Source organism: Meriones unguiculatus, chromosome 1 (assembly GCF_030254825.1).
Source record: "Meriones unguiculatus strain TT.TT164.6M chromosome 1, Bangor_MerUng_6.1, whole genome shotgun sequence".
Lineage (NCBI taxonomy): Eukaryota > Metazoa > Chordata > Mammalia > Rodentia > Muridae > Meriones > Meriones unguiculatus.
Window position 1 is genome coordinate 196,264,606 of NC_083349.1, and position 23,078 is coordinate 196,287,683.

Consider the following 23,078-nt stretch of genomic DNA (forward strand, 5'->3'; position numbering starts at 1 on the left):
TTCCTCCATCTCTGGGTTCTGTTTTTTTTTTCTTTGGCAAAATAAGGTTTCCTTTTTATTTTCTTGTTTCCAAAATTCTTCCCAGGTTCCAGAGGCTCTGGTTCTGTGATCTGGCTCTGGTTTCCTCACCTCGGCACTTTTGTGCATCTTACAATTGGCTTGTTGTCAAGGAAACCATTCAGCATGCCCATTGCTCACCTGAGTTCACAGACAAAAGAGCCGTTAGTTTGCTCAGGTGCCAGAGGTGGGCAAGATGGGATCTACTGAGCCCTACCCAGTAAGCCTCCCCCAGTCAGAGACAGTTTCTAGAGCTGTGACTGGCTCAGTCACGTCCCGAAGGGAGAGTGGTAGCTGCCCCACCCAAAGGGAAGGCAACGTGAACAGGAGGCTGTGGCCAGATCTCTGCTCTGTGGGCTGTGTGGTCTCATAGTGCTCTTACTCGACTCTGCATCTTCATCCTGACAGAAGGGCTGTCTCTGGTCCTTCTCTTCCGCCATGGCACACTGGGGTAAGGTGGTGTCTCAGGCATGGAAGCAAGTCTCAGCAGCAGAGTTTTTAACACCTTTGATCTTTCTCTTGCTACAGTGACCGACAGGAATGCGTAAGGCATATGTGCGGTCCTTAGCCTGGTGCTAGCAGCTGAACACAGTGAAGCTTTCACTTCTAGGTATGATTTATTCCTGCTCTCTCCCCAGCCCTCTCTCCCTCCTTCTCTCGTTCCCTCCCTCCTTCCCCTATTTTGTTTATGTTGGCACAGGTGTCCAGGAGATTTTTCCATAACAAAGAGCAAGTAACTGTTACGTATGCATGTGGATGCTTGCATGTTCCTCTGTGTGTGTGTGTGTGTGTGTGTGTGTGTGTGTGTGTGTGTGTGTATACACTTATGTAAGGGTGCTTATGTACGTGTGTAGGGGTCACTTGACAACTTCTAGTGTCATTCCTCAAGAGCCATCTGTTCCTGTTTTAGACTAAGGTCTCTTCTTAGTCTTACTTGCTGATAAGGCTAGTCTGGTTGGCAGTAAGTCCCAGGGAGATGCCGTCTCTGCCTTTCCAGCATGGGATTATAAACAAGCCCAGGGCTTTTGTTACTGTTGTTGTTGTTGACATGGTATGTAGCTCTGGCTGGCCTAGAACTCGTTATGTAGCCCAGGCTAGCTCCAAACTCACAGAAGTGCACCTGCTTCTTCTTGAATGCCAGGTTTAAAGGCCTGTCCACTAAACTGGCAGCAGAGGCTTACTCTTTTTCACAGGCTCTGGGGATCAAATTTAGGTTCAAGTGGTTGCAGGATCAACACTTTACTGACTGAGCCCCTCCCCCTGCTCAGCTCATGACTCACATCTTCTGCACAGACAAATCTAGTTTCTGTTGCCCGCTCCCATCAGCACACACGGCCTGCTTGCCCAGCCAGAGCAGGTGGCAACTCCACTTGCCAAGGAGATGCCATTGGCTCCAGCTGACACTTTACAGCAGGTCCCCCCAAGCCTTTCTTCCCAGTGGCCCCTTGTGCCCTCCCCTCACCCCAAGCATTCTTTACAGTTTCACCTTAAAGAAAAGGACAGTTTAACCTTTTTAAGCACTGAATCACTGTGGCTTGGACATGCAATTCAGCCCCTCTCAAACATTCCTTGAGAAAAAACCACGAAGATGCAGACCAGGATTCAGCAGCCTGGGGCAGGGCCAGAGGATCTGCATCTCTAATAGGCCTCTGTGTGGGGCTCCAGGCTGCGGACTAAAGGCCCACCCTTAGAGCAGCAAAGATTTAGATTTCCCATGCAAGGAATTAGCAAAGGAGGAGTTGTCGGTGAAAGCCCCTCGGTCCGTCAGCATCTATCCCAAGCAGGAGAAAGAAAAACCCACAAAAACAAAACCTAAAGCAACTCACTCTTTTTAATTAATGAAAAATATCTGAATAGGCCATCCTTGTTAAGAAAAACCCCAAGTTATTCTCTCTCAGCCTACAGGGAGAATAGCCCAGCACTCAGGAAAGAGGACTTAAGCCCACACTGTAATTAGCGTATCAATGGCTGATGATTAAACAGTGCTTTCTAAAGGGCTGGATGGTGTCTGAACAGTTTTTCTCTCCTCCTCAGATTCTTAAGCATCAAGCTACCTCTGGCTTCTTCCGGCCTGCTGGCACTTATTATGTGTGCGCAGCCTATTTTCAAAAGCAGACGGAGCCACGTCCCTCCCTGCGACATTCACGGCTCCCTCAGCAGTGCAGGCCTGTCGCTGGTGCCAATCTCCTCACCAAAGACACTGCTTTTGTTTTATTTTTCTCTTTCAAGAAACTGACATCTTAGCGCCTCATATCCATCTTAGTTTAAACAAATGTTTTGATTACATCCAAGTGCGAGCCCAACAAAGCTGTTGGGACCGAGCTGACGCATTTCCCTATTAGTTTTAGACAATTTGTTCTAATATTGTTGGGAATCGTTCGTTTATACACCCATACAGATTTGATTACTTTACTTGTTTCATTAATCTTTATTTGTTTAATCATCTGTTTAATCTGTTTAATCGTTGGTTTAAGTGGAAAGCTTACATGAAGATGTTTCACGTTGGCTCATCCAGGCATCCTGACGTGGAGCCCAGCGTTCCTTTTTGACTATTTATCACGTTCTTTTATAGGGCTTCATGAGCCACTTGAAAGCCTGTAGGATGCTTCGGGGAATTCAATAATTTAGTAGTTCTTCACCACTGAACATGATGTATTTTTAAAAATGTTATTTAAATAAGCAATATTTGTGGAATAATTTGACTTCCATTCTGGGCTTGCGGTTTCTTCTCTCCCAACCAAATGCAATATTTAAGTTGGCATGGAGACCAGTCTTTAAGAAACTGGGAAGGGAGGTCTGGGAGACTGGGACCATTCTCAAGGATGAGAGGCTCTTGTCTGCTCCAAGTCCAAGTTGGTTTTTGTGTGAAAGCTGAGGCAGTGCCTGCAATCTGATACCTCCTTGTCACACCGTGACAAGTGTGAGGTCCTGCCATCCCTTTCCATGTTGTAAATGTGTATCATGTCCAATCGCCAGTCTGATGGAGGACCCTGAACCCGACTAAGACCCCTTGGGAGCCATTTGTGGACATGCACAGACAGCTGCCTTTGCACCATGCGTCCCACAAATAGTTTAAGCCATGTCCATGGTGAGTCTTTTGTGGAGGTTCCATCTGTGCTCAAAGGTGGGGAGAGGTAAGGATGCTGTCTGTGTAAGCCGCATGTCCCACTGTGGGAACAGCAGCGTGACTTCAGGGTGCCACAGGGAACATCTTGGGTGAAGGTGGGAAACGTGGGGATACATTGATGTTTCAAGGAGCATGCTAGGTAGAGCCTGTCCCCTCTGCAAATGGAGAAGCTTGCTCTCAGGAAGGGTCCCCCTGCCTCCACACTACCTCCCAGGTCTTCAGCATCTTCTGAAGCCCCTGATTACATACCACTTTTGTCTCTAACCCCTAAGTGACAACTATATAGTTTGAGGCAGAATAGGGACTAGAAGTGACTGGCAATGAATCTCCTGCCTCAACCCATACCATTCTGAACTTTTTAGTCCCTTATCAAAAGAGCTGATGTGAGAATAAAAGCAACCATGCTCCGTCTTGCCCTCACTGTGCTAATTTTCACGCCATTCTGGACTGTCAGTCTGCATGTTTGTACTGTGAAAGGAATGATCTTGATCCTAACCTCACCTTTTCACTTTCAGACATGATCACATAGGGAGCAGGCCTCCTCCCTCCCCCCAACATACCTGGATGCATCTGGCTTAGTGCCTCCACTCTCACTGGATGCATGACCTTGGATAAGTTGTTTAACGTTTGGGGCTCTGTTTCTCACCCATCAGGTAGGAATGACAAGCCTCACTGCTCATGGTAAAAATGACGTGGCAAGAGGGGCCCATGCCTGCTCAGTCTGGTGCTTGGTCAGCCTGGGCACGGAGACTGGCTATCTCTGGGCATATGTGCAGTTGTCCTCTGAAGGGGCAGGGGGCTCTGGAGGGAGAGATTCCCACTGGAAGAGGCACTCACTAACTTCCCCTGTGTCCTTCTGTCTTTTCCTGTGTTATCAGAAAGACTGAGTTGCTTCCTGTCGCTAGCTTGTTCTAGTCCTGATGTCTCATTCTTCGTCATTCTCTGAGGCATCCCACCCATCCCCGTTCTATCTCCAGCCTGAGACTGTTCATTTGCTTTGCAGCAATCTAGTCCCTAGGAGGTCCTTGCTCAGACTTCTGGAGGAACGACTTCTGATCAGACCTTGTGTGCTATCGAGAGAGATGGATTTATAAATGTCTTCCTCCCGAGCATTTAGATTTCAGTGTCCGTAAACCATTAGGTCTTGAATCTGTTTACTCCTGCCCCGTCTGTACACTGCCATGGTATTCCCATGATCCTTCCTTCTTAGTATTCCCAGGAGTACGGTCTGAAGTAGTGAGAAGAGCCTTCTGGAAGCAGCAGCCAGCACAGCTCGGGACATTAGCTCTGGCTGAGGCTCTTCTGTCTGGGTTGGGCTAAGACCTTCCCTCCAGTGGCTGTTTCCTTTCCCTGGAGTCTGTGTTTCCGCTGTCCACCATGAGCGTGAGATGACCGCAGCACTCCAGAGTGTTGTTTGACGGCACAGTCACCAGCTATTTACCACGCCCTGTGATGAAGAGGTTGACATTTCTCTTCTCTTTGAGGTTGGAATAGGAATGACAACATGCAAGTTGAGAGATAAAGGGCTGGCAGCTAGTGTAAGCATGCTCTCTCCGTGAAAGGGTTTCTTCCAGCTCTGCCCAGAGTCCTGGAGGTTAGGCTGCCCTGGGTATTCTTCATGGCCTGGGCACACTGTGGCCAGCGCGGCACAAAGTGGTTTGCAAGCACAATGGCTATCCCTTTTATTACCCGTAGTGTGTGTGTGTGTGTGTGTGTGTGTGTGTGTGTGAGAGAGAGAGAGAGAGAGAGATCAGAGGCCAAGGTGTGGGAGTCACTTCTCTCCTTCTACCACTGGGTTCCAGGGATTGAACTGAAGCATCAGGCTTGGTAGCATGTACCTTCACCTGCTGAGTCACTTCAGTGGCCCTGCAATGTTTGTTGATTTAAAGACTTTATCTGGTCTAGTGGTCTGAATGAGTATTCCCCCATAGGCTCATATATTTGGACATGTGGCCCTAAGTTAATGGCACCAGTTGGGCAGGCTTAGGGGGTGTGACCTTGCTGGAGAAAGCGTGTCACTGGGGGAGGGCTTTAAGGGCTTAAACCCTTGTTATAGTCCCATCTGCTCTCTCTGCTCTGTGCTTGCAGTTCGAGCCCAAGGTCTTGGTGTCCAGTTCCTGCCACCGTGCTACTTGCTGTCGTATTCCCTCGGCCTAATGGAAGCATGAGCCAAACAAACTTTCTTCTAGACATTGCCCTGGCCATGTGTCTTATCAGAGCAATGGAAAGGTCCTGGGCGTGTGCAGTCCTGTAGTTGGTGGTTTTTACAGTGCTTCTCTGGGAACTCTAGGCCTGTTCCAGGCCTGTGCTGCCTGACTGATACCTACAGGTGTAGAAATTGTGCTCTCCTGGCCCAGGAGTTGGAAAGTTGGAATATAGGAGCCAACAGGTTACTCTCTTATCTTCATTTTCCCTCATACATATTAATGTCCTTGTACCCTGAGGCAAAAAAGGAGGCAAAGGTGGATATATATATATATATATATATATATATATATATATATATAATGTGCAACCTTATTGGGAGAATCAGCCAGTTTGGGTCTGAGTTTCCCAGTCAGTTTTATAACTGACATTGTCAATAAGTCTAAAATTAAGTGACTTTCTCGGGAGAAGCAAAGGCCTTCCCTTAAAAACCGTCTTGCATGATGAAAACCGTGCTTGTCTGCTGCCTCTAGATTCGGGAGCTCAGAGTGCTCAAATGATCCCACCGAAGGCCATACAAACAACATTCAATGCAAATACATGTGGAGCAAGCCTGGTGTTCATGGGAGCCAAGAAAAGAAGGGATTCTGAGTTTAGCACACAGATAGCTTTCTTTCCAGATTGTACATAGTGTTGCTATTTCTATGGAAAAAAAAAAAAACTCAAGTATTTTATTGATGTATGAAATTACCCTCCTCTGTGCCCAGCTGTGAATACACAGTAACCCATTCTACCTCTTGTTTAGAGGCCAAGTTTCATGTAACCCAGGCTAACCTTAAGCTTGTTATGTAGCTGAGGAGGCCTTGACCACCTTCCTCCCTTTACCTCCTGAGTGATGAGAATGCAGGTGTGTTCCACCAAATGATGCTTAGGAAGGAACCCAGGGCTTTCTGTGCTCTCCCGGCTGGCCCACACCCCCTGCTCCACCCCGTTTCGCTCCTGGTCTGGTGGGTGAAAGGGAGGGCTTATTCATGGTTCCAGCACTGCCAGTGTTCCATGCACCTGCAAGTCTCTGACTGATAGCACCCAGGCCAGTGGGATCTGAATCTCGGGCATGGGGCCTTGAGGATAACTTCTGTTTGAAAGGTCTCTGGCCTTGTGTTATGGAAACTAATGCAGACTCCAGGTCAGTGGAAAAAGAGAAGAGCAGCAGAAACTGGAAGGAAGGTGGTCTGGGGAGAGGGCTCTGTCAGTCAGCACCCTGCCGCTCAAGCATGAGGACACAGTTCGGTCCCCAGCACGCACATGAAAGCCAGGTGTGGTGGCACATGCTTGTAATCCCAGCCCTGGGGAGGCAGCGACACGAGTGTCCCTGGAGCTTGCTGGCCAAACAGTTGTGCCTGATTGGTGAGCCCCAACTACAGACCCTGTCTCAGTAAGCTGGACAGATGTCGTATAGGAAATGTCCTGTGGTGTCCTCTGGCCTCTGCCCAGGTGAGGATGCATTTCTGCTCTTGTTCACAGGAGCACCTTCACAGACAGAAACACACACACACACACACACACACACACACACACACACACACACGGCAGGGAGTGAGTAGTGGTAGTGGTGGTACGAGGGATGGAGGGAGGGGGGAAGGCCAGAGGGAAGAAGCACAGTGCCACTATGAGGACAAGGTTGTCAATTGAACAAAGTGTTTGCCTCAGCCCTTTCCCTAGGACCCCCATCCACAGGCCTGGAGACCTTGACAGCTCTCTTTCCTCACCTGGACCTGGCAGTGACAACACAGGCAGCCTGATGATGGAGTCAGTCCATAGCCACTGAAGAGATTTCTGGGAAGAGGAAGAGAGGGGACCATGAATGTTTCCAGAAGAGTTTGGATGTGTCCAGGAGCCCTGGTTTCAAGGCCAGGGCACATGGCCAGCCAGGCTGTGAGCTCACTGGAAAACCTTAGACCCCTTCCCAAGCTTGACACACAGCCCATGTCCCGGGGAGGTTAAAGGATATTCTGCCTCAGGGAGGACTTTCCCCAACTGAGAGACAGGAAGTCTCTGCCAACCCACTGGGTGTTTTGACAGGGGAGGCAGCCTGGTGACAGGCAGCAGCTGACACATGGGTCCCTCGGCCAGCCCCTCCCAGCCCAGCGTGGCTGCCCAAGGCCCAGCAGGAGGGTGGATTTCACTCGGTGAGATCCGATGGAAACCACAGCAGCTCCTCTGTCGGCTCCACTAATCATCAGCCTCAATCTCTGGTGCGATATTTTATGAATTAATAAAAATGATCACGGGCAGTCCGGGGGGACCCAGGGAACAATCACACGCGGCGGAATTTTAATGAGCACCATGGGGAATTTCAACCTTCCCTTGCTTTTTATTATTATTATTTTTTTAAAAAATCTTTCCTTCTCACTCCTTGTTGGCCCACCCCTTTTGAAAAGAAATCATAGACTGAGAGGTTCTAAATGACTGTTTTATAAATTAGGTGTCTCTTCCTCCCTGTGTTGTTTGACCTGCCACGCAGCCCTCCTGCCCCACACACCCGCCTGGCACACCTGCTCTCTGCCCTAATTGAGCAGATCATCAGCCGATTTGTCATGCTTAGCCCAGACCCCCTAACTGCCACCCCCTCCCCCAGACTGCCAGCCCTGGCCTGCTAGAACAGTCAGCAGATGTAGAGGTTGGTGTGTGTGTGTGTGTGTGTGTGTGTGTGTGCGTGTGCTTACGCCTGTGTGTTATGACAGATCTTGTACTCATTATTGAATAATTCATTGTTGCGTTAATGTCTTCAGATAACATCTCTCACTTCCTCAGTCTTCTCTCTCATCTGGCTCGCTGGGGAAAACTTGATTATGCCTGCCGCCCTGACGACAGAGTACACAGATAAAAGATAATTGCTTGGCTTGACTCCTCCATTGATATGAAAATAAGATTTAAATTATTCACTCCGGTTTAAAGGTTAGTTGAAGGTTATTACAGGGGATGAAGGGGGGAAAAATCACTCTTCATGCATTGGGGGCTGAGATAAGACAGGTTTGAAAGGGCCTAATGCACTTCGTGGGCAGAAGAGCTGGCTTGCGAATATGCCTGGAGCCCCTCTGGAGATTTCAATCTAGGAGAAGTCAATTATTTATAAGCAAATTATGGCCGGCTTCTCGTATACATAAAACACTCTGCGTCATAAATAAGGACAGGGTGGTGTCTGCTTCCTTTTCAGCACCCAGTTTTTCTTGATCTCAAAGCTTGGGCGGAGTTACGATGGAAATTTAATGAGGTGCCTCCGTTAGGAAGGTCGGCCGCTTGGTGGGGGCTCCTTTAGAAATTGACAATGCTATTAAAAATAAAAATTACAATTTGGCTTTAGGCAGGTCTGTAGCTAAGGATCTGATTCTCGTGAGAGGCACAGGAAGTGGACCCTTGCGGGACTGCCGAGCCTGCCTCCTGCCCTGGTCTATCCCACACAGCAGTCAGTGTTCCCTAACGGTTTGGGAGATGCTCTGCTTAGGAAATCATCTCAGGGCTTCCCTTCCCATAGAGCGACCTCTCCAGCCCGAGGATCAATAATTGATAGCCTTCCATGTTTCTGGAAGTTTCAGAATGTATCCGGTTTCATCCACTCCATGCATTAATCATGGGCAGCCATTTTAATCAGAATAAAGACCCTCAGTGCTAGTGTGCAGGCTCCCGAGGGCCAGCTACAAGCAGCTCAGGAATGTGCTAGGGCCCTCCCCCATAAAGCACTTCTAGGTTTCTGTGTGCCTAGAACTTCCTCTTGCTTGGTGCTCACTGATTTCTGCTCCCCCCCCCTCCTCCCACTTGTATCTGAAAACAGGATATCTTCTGTTCCCCCAGACATTGCAGCCCTCTGAGGCTGGTCCAGCTACATAGCAGAACTAGCAGGGGTGGGAACGGGGACAAGAAAGGTCTTGGTCTGGAAGTCTGGCTCCTTGTAGCAGCAATGGAGTTGGGGCAGGGAAAGCTGCCTCTTGCAGAGGGATGTAGCCAAGCATGCTGTCCTCTGTGGCTTCTCCATCATTCTGAGGCCTTCCAGAAGGCTTCAGAGCCTACTGGCTCTCAGCCCCATGTCTCTCAATGGGTATCCTGTTGGAAGGGACCCCAGTCTCCACCCAGGTTGTGGGGAAGAGCCCAAAGAGCCTGGGTTTTCCACAACTAAGCTAGCCTGCTGATGGCAGGACTTGAGCTAGCTGGCCAGGGGCAACAGAGGAGGTAAAGACAGTGGGGTGGTGATGCCCATGAGAGGCTAAAGCAGGACCCCCAAATGGCAGTGCTGGTGACAATGTCCTAAACAGAAGGACTCTGACCAGGTAAACACAGTTATTATTGGATAAACAGAAGCCTACACTCAGCATGTCCTGGGTATCTTGTGAGTTTCTGTTTACCAGGAAAAGCATTACCTTCCTTATCTGCCCGAAAGGGCAAGGGCATCTAGTTCCTAGCTGATCCAAACAGCCTGTGTAAGCTATGACACACACCCCTCCACCTGCTGACCATGTAAAATCCACTTGCCTTGTCACCAAAATGCTGTCCTCTATTCTCAAGGTAGATTGGTAGTTTGTTCCCCCAATGGACTTTTTTTTTCTACCCAAAGAGTGGTCCAGTTCTGTAGTCTAACTGTGCCCTGGCTTACAGTGGGCATCACTGAGAAGCTTACATTTATTGGGCTCGGGGATCAGGTACTATCAGATGCTAACTCTTCCTTGCCCTTCCTGTTTAGACCTGCAGCCAGTGGCACTACCAAAGCTCTGCAGACAAAACTCAATCAAAGACAGATGGGACTGAGAGCAAGAGAGAGAAAATCAAACGATCACCTGAGTATATTTAACCATTTAACCAAGAGAGGTCAAATGACTTGTCCAAAGTCTAACGGCAAATGACCAGCAAAGCTTTGACCCAGCCCCAGCTGTGCTGTTACCAAGTAGCTAGGGACATTTTAGGATTGTTTTGGTATGGGATCCCTGAGCTCCAGAGAGCAGTAAGTGTTGCTTCTTGTTCTGGTCTGGCCTTGAGAACATGTTGAAAGGACACAGCTTGGCTCTTCATCTGGAGAGTTTGGACAAGGCACCACTGGGCTCCTTTTATCTCTAAACTCTCTGAATACAAAGTTACTAGATATTCTCAATGCAAACCTGAAGGGTAGAGACCCTGCCTTAAGCCATCAGATAAAGAGAAACTTTAGCTGTGCAGTTACACAGAACAAGGCATACTCTAGGCACTGCAAGAGAACGAGGGTGACAGTTCTGTCACAAGCCTCCATCAGGGTGCAGGAAACAGAGTGAAGTAAAGAGTGGCCGTCAACACGAGTAGGGGCCGGGCGAGAAGCAGGGTTAGTGTTGACGGGCTTACCGATGAGGAAGGGCCTGAAGGAAGCTGAGATGGGGAGGGGTTACCAGAAGGGGTGAGAGAAGCTGGGAGGAGGGAGGGTGGCAGGGCAGAAATTGTTCAAAGCGCACAGGAGGTAGAGTTGGTGGCAGCCGCTGCCGCTGAAGCCTTGTATTGGAAGTGAGCTCAGAGGTCAGGCTGCCAGGTTGGGGTTTTATGAAGAACTTTGATGCTCAGTGGAGGCCCTGGTGGTTCTGAACCAGAAGGATGAGGTGTGGAAAGCAGGCTCTAAGGAACTGATTAAGGAGGCAGTGGGTAGGGAACGGAAGGCAGGGACCAGGGATGGCTATGGATTAAGCCCCTCCTTCCTCCCTTTCCTCTTGTTCTTCCTCCTCCTCCCCCTCCTCTTCTGAGGGTGTGTGTGTGTGTGTGTGTGTGTGTGTGCATTTGCATGCATTGGAGACCACAGGGATGTTCCCCAGGAGCATTGACTTGTTCTCTGAGCCAGGATAGGATTAGAGCCCTAGGGATTTGCCTGTCTCTGCTTCCGCAGCTCCAAATTACAAACCCATACCACCACATCAGGCTTTTTAAAACCTTGGATTCTGGGGCACAAACTGCAGTCTTTACGGTTGCACAGGGAGCACCAACGGAGTCCTCTCTGTAGCCTCCATCCAGCCTTCTCTTTGCCTTTTAATTACATTTTCTTTACTTAAAAAAAGTCTTGGATTAAGTGTTTTTAAAAAACAAGACAACTATCTTTGGCTGGGAAGACGTAAGGAAGAAAGTACCCAAATGAACACAAAATGGAGAGATAAAATATTCTGATAAAGCAACTTAAGAAAGGATCTATTTTAGCTCATAGATCAAGGGTGAAGTCAAGCTGCAGAAGCCTAGAGCAGCTGGTCAAACCGCTTTCCAATCAGGAAGCAGAGAGAGATGAATGCATACTGCTGCGAATCCCACAGCCAGGGGATGGTGCCACCCACGGTGGGTGATCTTCCCACCTCACCACAACCAAGAAAACCTCCCATAGACAGGCTCAGTGGACTGGCTCCCAAGCAATTCCAGATTTTGTCAAGTTGACAATACAAAGCACCAGATCGAGCTTACTCTAGGACATGTGGGGAGGTTTCACAGGTGGTGAGTGGAGTGACAGAGGGCCAGAAGAGAACTGGCTCAGAGGAGAGCTCTACACAGAGATGTTCCTGAAAAGCCTGTCCACAGGCAGTGGGCCAGCACCAGGGCTCTGGAGCTCTGACTCTGGGTCCAGTGCTACATCTGTGAGGATGAACCAACCCCTAATAGTTAAGAAAGAGAAACGGGTAAGTACAGTGACCAGCGGCTTACCCTAGGCTTACATTCTCAGAGAGCTGGGAAGGTTAGACCTGGCAGGAAGGTCAGGTCTGACAGGTCATCCTAGGTGCACTCAAGGGCAGATGACTCACCATGCCAAATAGTATTTGAATTCTTTCTCATCTGCAGGTCCTGGGAGGCCCTCGAGAGCTCCGGGACGGAGGCCACTCCGCAAGCACATGTGACTGATTGCCTGTGCAGGACTGCTAAGCTAATGAGCCTGAGGTCGCTGCAGGGATGGATATCCATCTGATCGGCGCATATTAAAACCCTCCTAATCATTTTTGCTAGCCGGCTCCCTAATGTGATCCGGTGATGTGGCTGGGTTTAAATTCTCATTACCCATTTCCACCCACAGGTAACAGGTCTCCTCATTCACTGTGGGCAATTTCCTGCCCCATTACCTGTGAAAATCAGAGAGCAGCCTGGCTGTTAAGAGAGCAAAAGAGCCCATTTCCTCCTCTTAAAAAACACAGTAAAGCAGGAGCCCTGGGTCTTTGTAATTCCATGTGCCAGCCCACCCATGCCCCATGTTAGACTGTGCCCGTTGGAAGAAGGCAAGCGCTGTAACTCACTCTCCCTTGCCACAGACCCTGGGAATCACACCATCCTTTGCTTGGAGCACAGCTTTTCACACAGAGCACAACCCTTCGCACGGAGTATTTTCCAGAACAATTGCTCACCTCCCAGGCCTCCACAAGCAGTGACAACACAGATGATCTGTCCCCGGCACAGAACTGGGGGACACTGGTTTCTGACCACACCTTTCCTATCCCGGCCATCTGCCCACATTTTTCTTTCCTCTAAAACAGTAGTACTCGACCTTCCTAAATGTTGTGACCTTTTAATACAGTTCCTCACGTTGTGGAACCCCCAACCATAAAACCATTTAATTGCTCTTCACAACTGTAATTCTGCTACTGTATCATAATGTAAATATCTGGCATGCAGGATTATCTGATTTATGAGCCCCTCCCCGAAGGGGTTGCGACCCACAGGTGGAGAGCTGCTGCTCTAAAAGGTTGGAAAGGGCAGAATTTGCATAGGCTACCTCCTCCCTGTAACAAGTTATCTGCAAAACATTGCAGATTAAAGCAACAAACCGGGGCTGGAGACGCAGGCCAGGGTCGAGCATTTGCCTGCCGTGCCCACAGCTTCGGGTTCAGCTCCTGACACACACAATAACAGAAAGCAATAGGAAAGCGGAACCTCTCCGCCACAGGCTTCCTCCCGGCATTGTGCTTCATGGAGGCAGCCGTGTGCCTGGTCACATCTGGGCGTCTAAGATGAGTTTTGCCCAGCTGGCAAGCTGGTGCTCAGTCCAAGGGGCACCCTCCTCAGGCAGCTCAAGCATGCTGACTGGCTTCTCTCACAACCCCTGATCCAGACAGTGGGGACAAAGCAGCCATGCCTCTTGGGAAAGACCCTTAAACCGTCACTCCAGCCTTCTTTTACTTACAGAAGTCAGGGTACTCAGTGGGTGAGGACTGACATCAGCTCCAGCAGGCACTGGGCCTGTCCTGGAGGCTGGCTACCATGAGATATGAAAACTCTGTAATCTTCCCACCATCAGGGACCTGTCACTTGTGGTATGTCTCCAGGGCAGAAGGTGTGTGAAGGAATCACACTTCTATTGCTTATTTAATTCTTATATTCTACCATAAGTTTTATCTTCTTGCTGGAGAGGCAGGCTCAGGAAATGACTAGTTCAAGACCCAGCAGTGAGCTGGTTGCTGATCAGGATTAAGACTTAAGAGGCTGAGAATGTAGTTCAAGAATAGAACGTACCTGCCTAGTATAGATGAAGCCCTGTGTTCAAAACATCAGTACTGTAAAGTGATGATGATGATGAAAATGCTTTCAAGAAAGAGATTCATTTCTCTTCGTAAAATTCTCTTTAAACATTTATCTTATTTTAAAATTATCTGTATGTGTGTGTGTATATCTGTGTCAGGTATATGCTCATGAGTGTGGTGCCCTCAGAGGCCAGAAGAGGGCATCAGACATTCCAGAGCTAGAGTTCCAGGTGGCTGTGAGTTGTCCAATGTGGGTGGTAGGAACAGAATTTGGGTTTTCTGGAAGAAACCATTTTTGACCATTGAACTATTTCTCTAGCCCTCTTAAAGTTCTGCTCTGTTGAAATTGTGTGGGAAAGTGTGACTTCTCTTGGAAGTCAGTTTTATGTCAGTTGGGGTGGCTGGCAATATATCTGCCATGGAGTGAAGGAAATCAAGGTCTTGGGAGTTTTGTGGCTCATAAAACCTCAAGGCAAAGTGGAACCTAGAACTCAGCCCTTCCGTTTTGCATACTGAAATGCAAGCATGCCTCCAGAGCCCTGCATTAGGCAAGAGACATGATCTGGCTGAAGAGGCACTCAAGGCCTGAGATCACGGACATGGGTCACTTGTGAATGACATCACCTTTTCCTTGCGGCTAAGACTCAAAACCAGAAAGAAATCAGGCGAGCGGAAATCAAAATATAAGAATTCTTTGGTGACTGTGACTCACTTTTCAGGGGAAAAAAGTCATGTTGCCTGTCGCACAAGTGAGCAAGGTCGTACCTCAAAGGGTGTCGCCGGCATGCCTGACTTCCTTGCCCACCGCTGACGGCTCTGCGTCTCCCATCTGCCTATCTGAGAGTGCGTGGCACAAAAGAGCCGACTCCACTTTCAGTGGCTTGAGGAAGGATTGCAGAGGGGTCGCACTCCTGCCTCTTGAGCCAACAGCCAGGAGCCCTGCCCGTGTGACCTTAGAAGTCCTTAGAAGCCCGTGTGACCTTAACCAGTCCCCAGGAATGAAGTATGAGAGGCAGGGATAGCTTCCTGTCAGTCGCTGGGCAGAAGTCCTCCACAGGGCTCAGCGCTGAGACTCCCTAGTTCTCTCCAGTGAGTCCAGAGCTCTGAATAGAAGCTGTTCTCTTCCCAAGACGTGAGTTAGATACAGAGATGGGGCCTGGCTCAGAGGGTGGGGAGGGCATGGGGCTCGGTGCTAACCTGGCTACTTTGGTGGCAAGCTCGGCTGGGGACTTGGGCCATGATACTGACCCGCCATAGTGGAGACTCTACAGCTTGGAGTCTTGGATTCCTTGTCCCAGAAGCATAACGGAATGTGACAGAACGAAAGGCCGGTGCCTCTTGGAGGGCTGCTGCATGCGGGAGCCCAGGCGCACGCCTGCATGCATGTGTCCGTAGGGACCCATGCGCACACCAGCACCTAGTCCCTGGGCGAGCAAACACACACGCCTGCCTGCTGGCTCATCCACTCTGAGTGCACACCCAGGGGTGCAACTGCTTGACCTGTTCAAGCCGCGTGTACAGTGTACCCCAACTAGTGCTCTCCCACTCACACACTCCTGTTGAACACAAGCATGCCCACCTCCAGGCTCTTCTAGCTGCTCCCTGGGACAGCCTCCTCGGTGACTAGGAAAAGAAAGCGACCCCCCCTTTCTTTCCTGGATGCAAATTTCCGCAATTCCCAGAGAGCACGCTTCTGTCTCTCCCACCTGTCTCTGCACATTTTCCTCTTACTCTCGGGCTTCTCTTGGCGAGCCCCGGGGAACAGAGAGCAGGAAGGGCAGAGGGAGTCTGTGGAGGTGGGCCTTGGTTTGGGGCCATTCAACAGGCTGGGCCTCAGACCCTGGCTCTCACTCCTGCTCTGCTCCACAGCATTCTGGTTCGAGACAGTCTGTCGGTATTGATTATGGCAAGACAGATGTGGTAGAGAGCTTCTCAGAGCCAACTCCTCTGTTGTTTTGAGACAAGGTCTTACTATGTTGCTCTGACTGGCCTGGAACTTGATATGTAGACCAGGCTGGCATTGAACTCACAGAGATCTGCCCGCCTCTGCTTCTTGAGCGCTGTGATTAAACGCGTGCGCCACCACTCCCAACCCCCAACTGGCATATTAAGCAATCATTTCTAGAACAGATGACATAACTCCCCTGGCATCAGTTTGTCCTAATGGGCTTGGTATTACTCATGTGCTAATTGATTGGGCATGCAGGAAAACAAAAACAAAACAAAAAACCAAAACACCTAAATTCACTTGTGAGGCGATTTTTATGACAGAACTCATTGCAGGGGTAATTTGCTGAAAATGTTCGGCCCGCTCTGGTTATGTAAGATCGCCTCTGCTTCTGGGTTTTATCTTGGGCTGGCTGAACAGGCTTGCTGGAGGTAGAATCCCCCAGGACCTCGCTGGCCCTGCCTCCCCCTGCCTGCCTCCTGCCTTGCCTGCCAGGCAGTTGCCCTTGGGAGTGCTGGCAATTAGTGCCTTGTGCACAACTTTCTCGCCTCAGGGGCGGCTTTCAAAATATCTCAGCTTCTTCTGGGGTGGGGGGAGGGGGATGCCTCTGTCTGAGGGCAAAACAGTTATTTTCGGATCAGCCATCTAGTGTTACAAAGCTCTTGTTCAGAGAGGAAAAGGAGAAGGGCAAAGGCTGTGTTGTGCACGTGTCTAAGTGTGTGTATGTGGGTGCTCGGGGGGGTGTGAGTGTACACATGTGTGCATGTGTGTATCCGCACATGCTTGCATGTATGAGAGTGTGTGAGTGTATGTTTAAGAGCGAATATTTTGCTTGGAAGAAGGAGGCCTGAGGAGGCTGAATCTGGAGAGCTTCCTCCTCCCTCTTCCTTCTTCTCTTCCTCCCTCCTCCTCCCTCCTCCATCCTAGCTTCCTCTTTCTTTATTCTCTCCCACCCTCTTCTCCTTTCTTTATCTTTTCATTGCTTCCTTCAAGTCTCTCCCTCTCTCCTCTTCTTCCTCCTCTCATTTCTCTCCTTCCTTTTTATCTTCCTTCCCTTCCTTTCTTTTCTCCCTCTCTGACTCCCTCCCTTCTTTCTTGTTTCTCTCTCCTCGCCCTGCCACCTCCCTGAACCCTCCTCTCTAAGCTCCCTGTCTTACCAGTAACTCTAGAAGATTCTGAAGCCTTGCTTGGCCTTTGTTCTCTGGGCTAGCAATGCCGTCCTGTGCTCTGTTGCCACCCCGGGGGAACTGAATGAGTCCCACCATCAAGATCCCCCAAGTCTCCAGGACTCTTTTCAGATGTGTGTAGCTGGGTGGGCTCTCCAGGCTCCAACCGCTGTTGGCCTAGCCTAGTTCTGAGTTGAATCATCTCTTAGGACCCAAGGACAGAGTTGGGGCCTGAGGACCTAGGCCACGAGCAGGCCTCTTCAGCACTGGGGTATACTATGAGGATGTGTGAGTTGGGTTGGTTGCACCTTCTGTGTTTTCTGCAGCTAGATGAGGAGGTGGGAAGTGAGACAGTTTGGGAGTGGGGGCTGGGCTGGGGCCCCTGGGCAACTGTGAGAGGAGGTCTGTGGGAACTGTAGCTGGACCAGCAGTTGGTAGCCTCCACCTCACCCAGCAAAGCCTGCTTCTAGTACTGGACACTGACCAGGAGGCTCTGTTGCAAGCAAGAAGAGATGACAAGGGATAAGGCATACCCTCCCAAAAAGGGAATGTGGGGCAGGAGCAGAGGGTACTGTATGGTGTCCAGATGTCCCTGTCCCTGATTATCCTGGGCTAATAAATAGGACCCGAATGTTTACTGGGGAAACCAAGATGAGGGAAAAATCAGGCAGTGGGCTTCACCAGGCAGCAGAAGGGGCCTCTTGCAGGGGTGCAAAGAGGGACTCTAGGAAGCCCCTGTTTCCCTGGGAGAACCCCTAGGTGTCCCATGATTGTCTGAAATTCTCCCTCCACCAACAAACTGCCTGGGCCTAGAAATAGGAACAGTTCTGGGAACCAACAGTGTTTCAGCTATAACCGGTGACACATTTAGGGGATTTGCGAGGCAGCAATGGAAGGCAGATGTTCCCAAGGAGAAAGGGGTATGGAAGCAGCGATGGAGCAAAAGCTCTCGAGCTTAGAGGCTAGAAGGGGCATCCCTAGTTATAGAAACAGCACCTACTTAACTGGGCTGTTGAGACGAACAAAGAGCTGAGGCTTCGGGGGCACTTAGCCCTGAGTCCTGAGGCTGGCTGCTAAGAAGTACTCAGCAGATGGACGTTTTTAAAAGTTGGGGACCAGGGAGGTGGAGGTGCTGTCCAGTGACACAAGCAACCCATTGGGCTGACTTCAATAGTGCATTTCTGGAAGGGTCTGCTAGAGGATCTAGGCAGAAAGAACAATAGAAGAAACCTGTGTGACTGAGATTCAGCTAGTAGGCTGTGTGTGGCCAGACAGCCTTCTGTCTTCAAAGTTTAAGAAGCAGTGATTCTGTGTGTTTGGATACAGGGTCTCCTGAAGCCCAGGCAGGCTCTCAACTTCTGATTTCCCCATTTCCCCCTCCATTGCCAGGGCTGTGTGTGTGTAAGCCTGCTTTCTAACGGAAACTCCCTTTGCCAAGACAAAAGTCCTTCAAGCGTGGGGGTTTTCTTCTTTCCATCGCTGTAGACCTGACTTAACACTTTGTGACATGTCACTGTAGCATGTGTGGGTCCCGTAGGGCAGTCTTGGTGGATCCGTGGCTCTGTGGGGACCTGCCCAGGACCCTGTCTTGTAGGAGCCTGGTCCCTGCCTGGGAGGTGAGGCCTGGTACTCACCTAGGTGATGGGCGGGCAAGTGCTCTGGCTGGACTCCTCTCCTCCCCTCCAGCAGTGGGTGGAGAGGCCTCGGATGTCACCCGCCATCCCTGTCCTGGGCCACTTGCCTGCCCAGCAATTAAAGCCAAACTCCTCTCCTTTCCAACCTGCTTTGGGAAGCTGGGAGTGGAAGGGGTGGTTTCCAAAGGGTCCCTGTCTGGGGCTCACTTTGGGGGGCCTTTTCCTTCCTGAGAGTAAGGGCTGTATACGTAGGAATAGGGCTGTGTTCTGGAGTCAGAGCCTCCAGCAGGGCTGCATGCTGAATCATTCAGGGCTCTGACAGAGCACTGTGTAAACTGTTTGTTCGCTCTCTGTTTGCATGTTTTCCTGGGGCCCACTCAGCACCTCCCCGCTTCAGGAAGGATTTCTGGGGCTGCAGGCCAGCCCTCCTGTATTCACTGGGCTGTTCCCACTTCAAGCATTTCAGAAGGACTAAGAACCTGGACTGGAATCTCTTTTGGAGCCTGGAGCACCAAGGTAATCCAGGGAAGCTGACAAAGGGACCTGGTAGCTGTGTGTGTGTGTGTGTGTGTGTGTGTGTGTGTGTGTGCAAGTATAAAGGCCAGAGGCCCCTATATCAGGACTCTCATTTGATCTCATTTTTAAAGACAGGATCTCTCAGGGAACCCAGACCAGAATACATTGTTGTCTGGCCAGGGAAGTCCCAGCATTCAGCTGTCTCCACTCCCCAGCACTGGGACTATAAAGGAGCTCCGAGGCGCCCAGCCTTTATGTGGCGCTGGAGATCTGACCTCTGGCCCTTCTCCACTCACGGGAGGAACTTTACGGACTGAGCCATCCTCTTGCACATCTCTCCCATGGCGTGAGACATACATGGAGCACCGGCCTTGCCCAGTTTCCAGCAGCTCTGGCCATCCTGTTTGGGACCCTCTGTGCCTGTTAGGCACTGCTCCCAACACTGTCCACCGCTTTCTGCCACTCAAGCTAACCTGGCATTTGGGCATCTTCTGAGGAAATCTGCTTGTAGTGGGGAAGGACTTTGTAATCAGTCATCTCCAGGGCTCTGTGGAGAACTATGACCCTGCTGGGGAGGAGCTGGCAAGCACCCTCATCACTGCCTGAGTAACCCTAGCCCTCTGGTCTAGATTTCCACAAGAACCTTACCTCTGACCTAGAAGATGGTCTCTTATGGGCCTGAGGGACAGGTGGCTTTCAGACTCCCCCACCTCAGACACAGTAGAGGGGAGCTCTGCTTAGGGTTTCAGGGTTGAGCTACAGCAGCCATTTATCCTCTGAGTAACTGGCACTGGGCAGGTCTCCTTGCCTCTCAGGCCTTCAGTCTCCAGGAGGTACCTGCCTGTGGAAGCCAGCCCTTGCCTCCACTGGGCAGCTCCTCACTCACAGATGGTGTCACGTCCAGAAGGCCAGATCCAGGGTGTGGATCCACCTCTCTGAGGGACTATAATGCTGAGTAACCAGGCCTCTAAACGTTTCCCCAAACAGTCAATGCTGAGGATGTGGCTGCCTGTGGGCCAGGGACAGGTTGGTACCCTGAGCATGCAGACAGAAGCCTGGGGAGAGCCCTGTGGGCTCCAGCAAAGCAGCAGGGTGGAGAGGGGCCAAAGGAGGCAGGAAGCCTACAGCAAGTCAGGGGGGAGGCAATAGGATCTTAGAACCCTGCCCAAGGAGCAGACACTACTGCTCAGGCCCATTCCATCCCAGCCCCCCGAGAACCTTTTTCTCACTCTTGCTGCCAACCTGAGCCCCCTGAGCTGTGCTCACCATAGGGCACTTGCTCCCCGGTGCCTCTGTAAGGCCTCTCCTACCAGCTGTGAGAACTCTTGCAGGTCCTTCTAAGGAAGGAAGGAAGGTAGGTATCTCCTGTGTCTTAGCGTGGCTAGACTTTTGTCTGGCTGGGCCTTCCCAGGACCAGGTGGTCTCTGCCACATCTGTCTCTAACTGTCTCTACTGACTGCTTTGCTCTCCAACACCAGGCTGTAGGTGACCCAGGCTTCTGTGTGCCGAGGGCGGCCTCTCAGAAGTTGCTGGGACACTGCAGTTTTCCCAGGCATCTCAGGGGCTCTGCTACGTGGGAAGCCTGCAGAGCAGGCACGGGCTTCTGCCTCACAAGCCACTGTGACCTACAAGGCAGCCTGGGTGGCTGCAGACTGTCTGCCACAGATGGTGGTGACTGTCCGGTCAAGGGTCCCCTTGCCACCACAACAGGCCTGGGGCAGGAACCTTTAGCCTTCTGCCAGGCAACAATAAGGAACAAGTCCTTTCTCCTGCGGCTAAGGAGCAGCTCAGTGCTCGACAGCCAGGCTTGATCTGTGGGGGCTTCTTCCCAGATATGGCTTTTGTTGCAGGGTAATACAGACAGAAAGCCGATCTGGACCCAAGGAGCTGGCTCAAGTGCAGAGACCTGTGTTCGTGTCCCCAGAACCCATGTGAAGCTGCATGCAGCAGTATCTGTAACTCTGGCTCTTATGGTGAGATAGGAAGCAGAGATAAAAGAATCCTCAGAAGCCTGGTGTGTGCAAGACACAGACCCTGCCTCATACAAGGTGGAAGGTGAGGACCCACTTGGATGTCGTCCTCTGACCTCACCATGCATGCTAGGCTCTCTCTCTCTCTCTCTCTCACTCTCTCTCTCTCTCTCTCTGAGGTAGCTGACACCTGAGGAGCAATGCCTGACATTGGCCTCTGACCTCTACCACATCCATGCTGGGGGTATGTGCAGCTGAACTCATATCAACTCACGTGAATACACGTTGCACCCATTTGCACCACACACACACACAGCCACACACACACACACACACACACACACACACACACACACACACACGGCTAGGTCTGGCAGTGCCTGCCTGTAATCCCATACCCGAGAAGACGAGGAGGCCAGCTTGGGGCACGTATTGAGATCCCATTGGAACAAAAGAAAGAGAGACGAGGAAAGAAAAAACCGAGCCTCCTCAGAGAGTTCCCGGGGAAACCTTTTTAAAGATAATTTTTCTGCTGAAATTGTGTGAAGGATGACGTGATCGCCCTCCTCCGTGACTTCAGGAAGCTTTGTTTTTTCTTCTTCCTGAGGTGAAAGGAAACCCCTGCAGTACCTGCCTTCTCGGCTGCATTCCCGAGAAGCATGATAGAGCACATGCATTTTGGTGGTTAGACAGGGCCACACAGCACCGTACACATTCCTCAGACATCTGTTTGTGGTTCCTCTCTCCATGTCCCAGCATTCCCAGCCACCTCTTCTTGTCAGTGGCTGCCTGGTGGTGCCTGTGTGAGGCTCTGTGATGAGTATGTGTTCAGTGCCTGAGGCTGACAGTGAATGTCTCCCTCAACGGCTTTCCCGTGTGTGTGTGTGTGTGTGTGTGTGTGTGTGTGTGTTTATTTTGAATTACACCTTGAATTACACACAGGGTCTCAGGCTCTCTTACTCACTGGGCTAGCAGACCCTGAGCTCCCTAAGACTACTGGGATTGCAGACCCTTGCAGGACCCAGTATGTCCACCGATCTCTGTGTAGGTTGTGGTGACCTGAAGCCAGGCCTCACAATCACACCGCAAGTGTCAGTAGCCAGTGAGCCTCTCTCCCAACCCTGAAATGTTTTTAAACGGACTTTGTAATGGTCACAGGATCCCTTAAATATTCCTTAAACTCAAACCACCCCTTTGAAAGGTTGGTTGTATAATATATAAATTTTGCTTAATTGATAAAACCAAAATGGTCAACAGAGTGTGGTAGCACACTTGAAATCCTAGCTATTCAGGAGACAGGAGTTCCAAGCCAGCCTAACACAGAGTAAGACTATTTGTGTTAATTTTTTCTTTTCTTTTCTTTTTTTTTTTTTTTTTTTTTTTGAGGCAGGGTTTCTCTACACAGCTCTAGCTGTTCTGGAACTCACTGTGTAGACAAGAAGTCACATAGATGGACCTGCCTCTGTCTCCCAACTGCTGGGATTAAAAGTATGATTTACGTCTTAAAAGGAAGATACAAACAAACCAAAGATACCCCAGGGCAATGGCCGCTGACAAGGTCTTTGACACCTGGCTTGTTCCTGCCGACCAAAGGCAGCCCTTGCACCTGCCCCTTCACCCAGGGCCACATGCTATCACTCATTTGTTAGCCATCCTGATACCAACCTTCCCCTATGGCAACTGCGTCCATTCCTCATCGCTCCCCATTTCCCCCCTTCGCCGCTCATCTGTCTTGCCTGGTCTTCGTTGTTCTCCCCCACCCCATCAGGGTTGGGGGTGTGTGTGCTGCTGCTCTGGGTCAAGAGGAGCCTGCTGGGTGTGTGGCCTCTGCGTGGGCTGTGGGTGCTCAGTACCTGTTCCCATTCTCGTCTGTACTTGGGTGGAATATGGCTGAGACATGGGGCATGAGCCCCAGTGCTGCTATTTCTTAGGTGGGTGGGCTGAATGGCTGCCCTTTCCTGTCCATAGCTCCTATATTAAAAAGTCCTGTTCCCGCTAGGTGACAGTGTGACTGTGTTTGGAG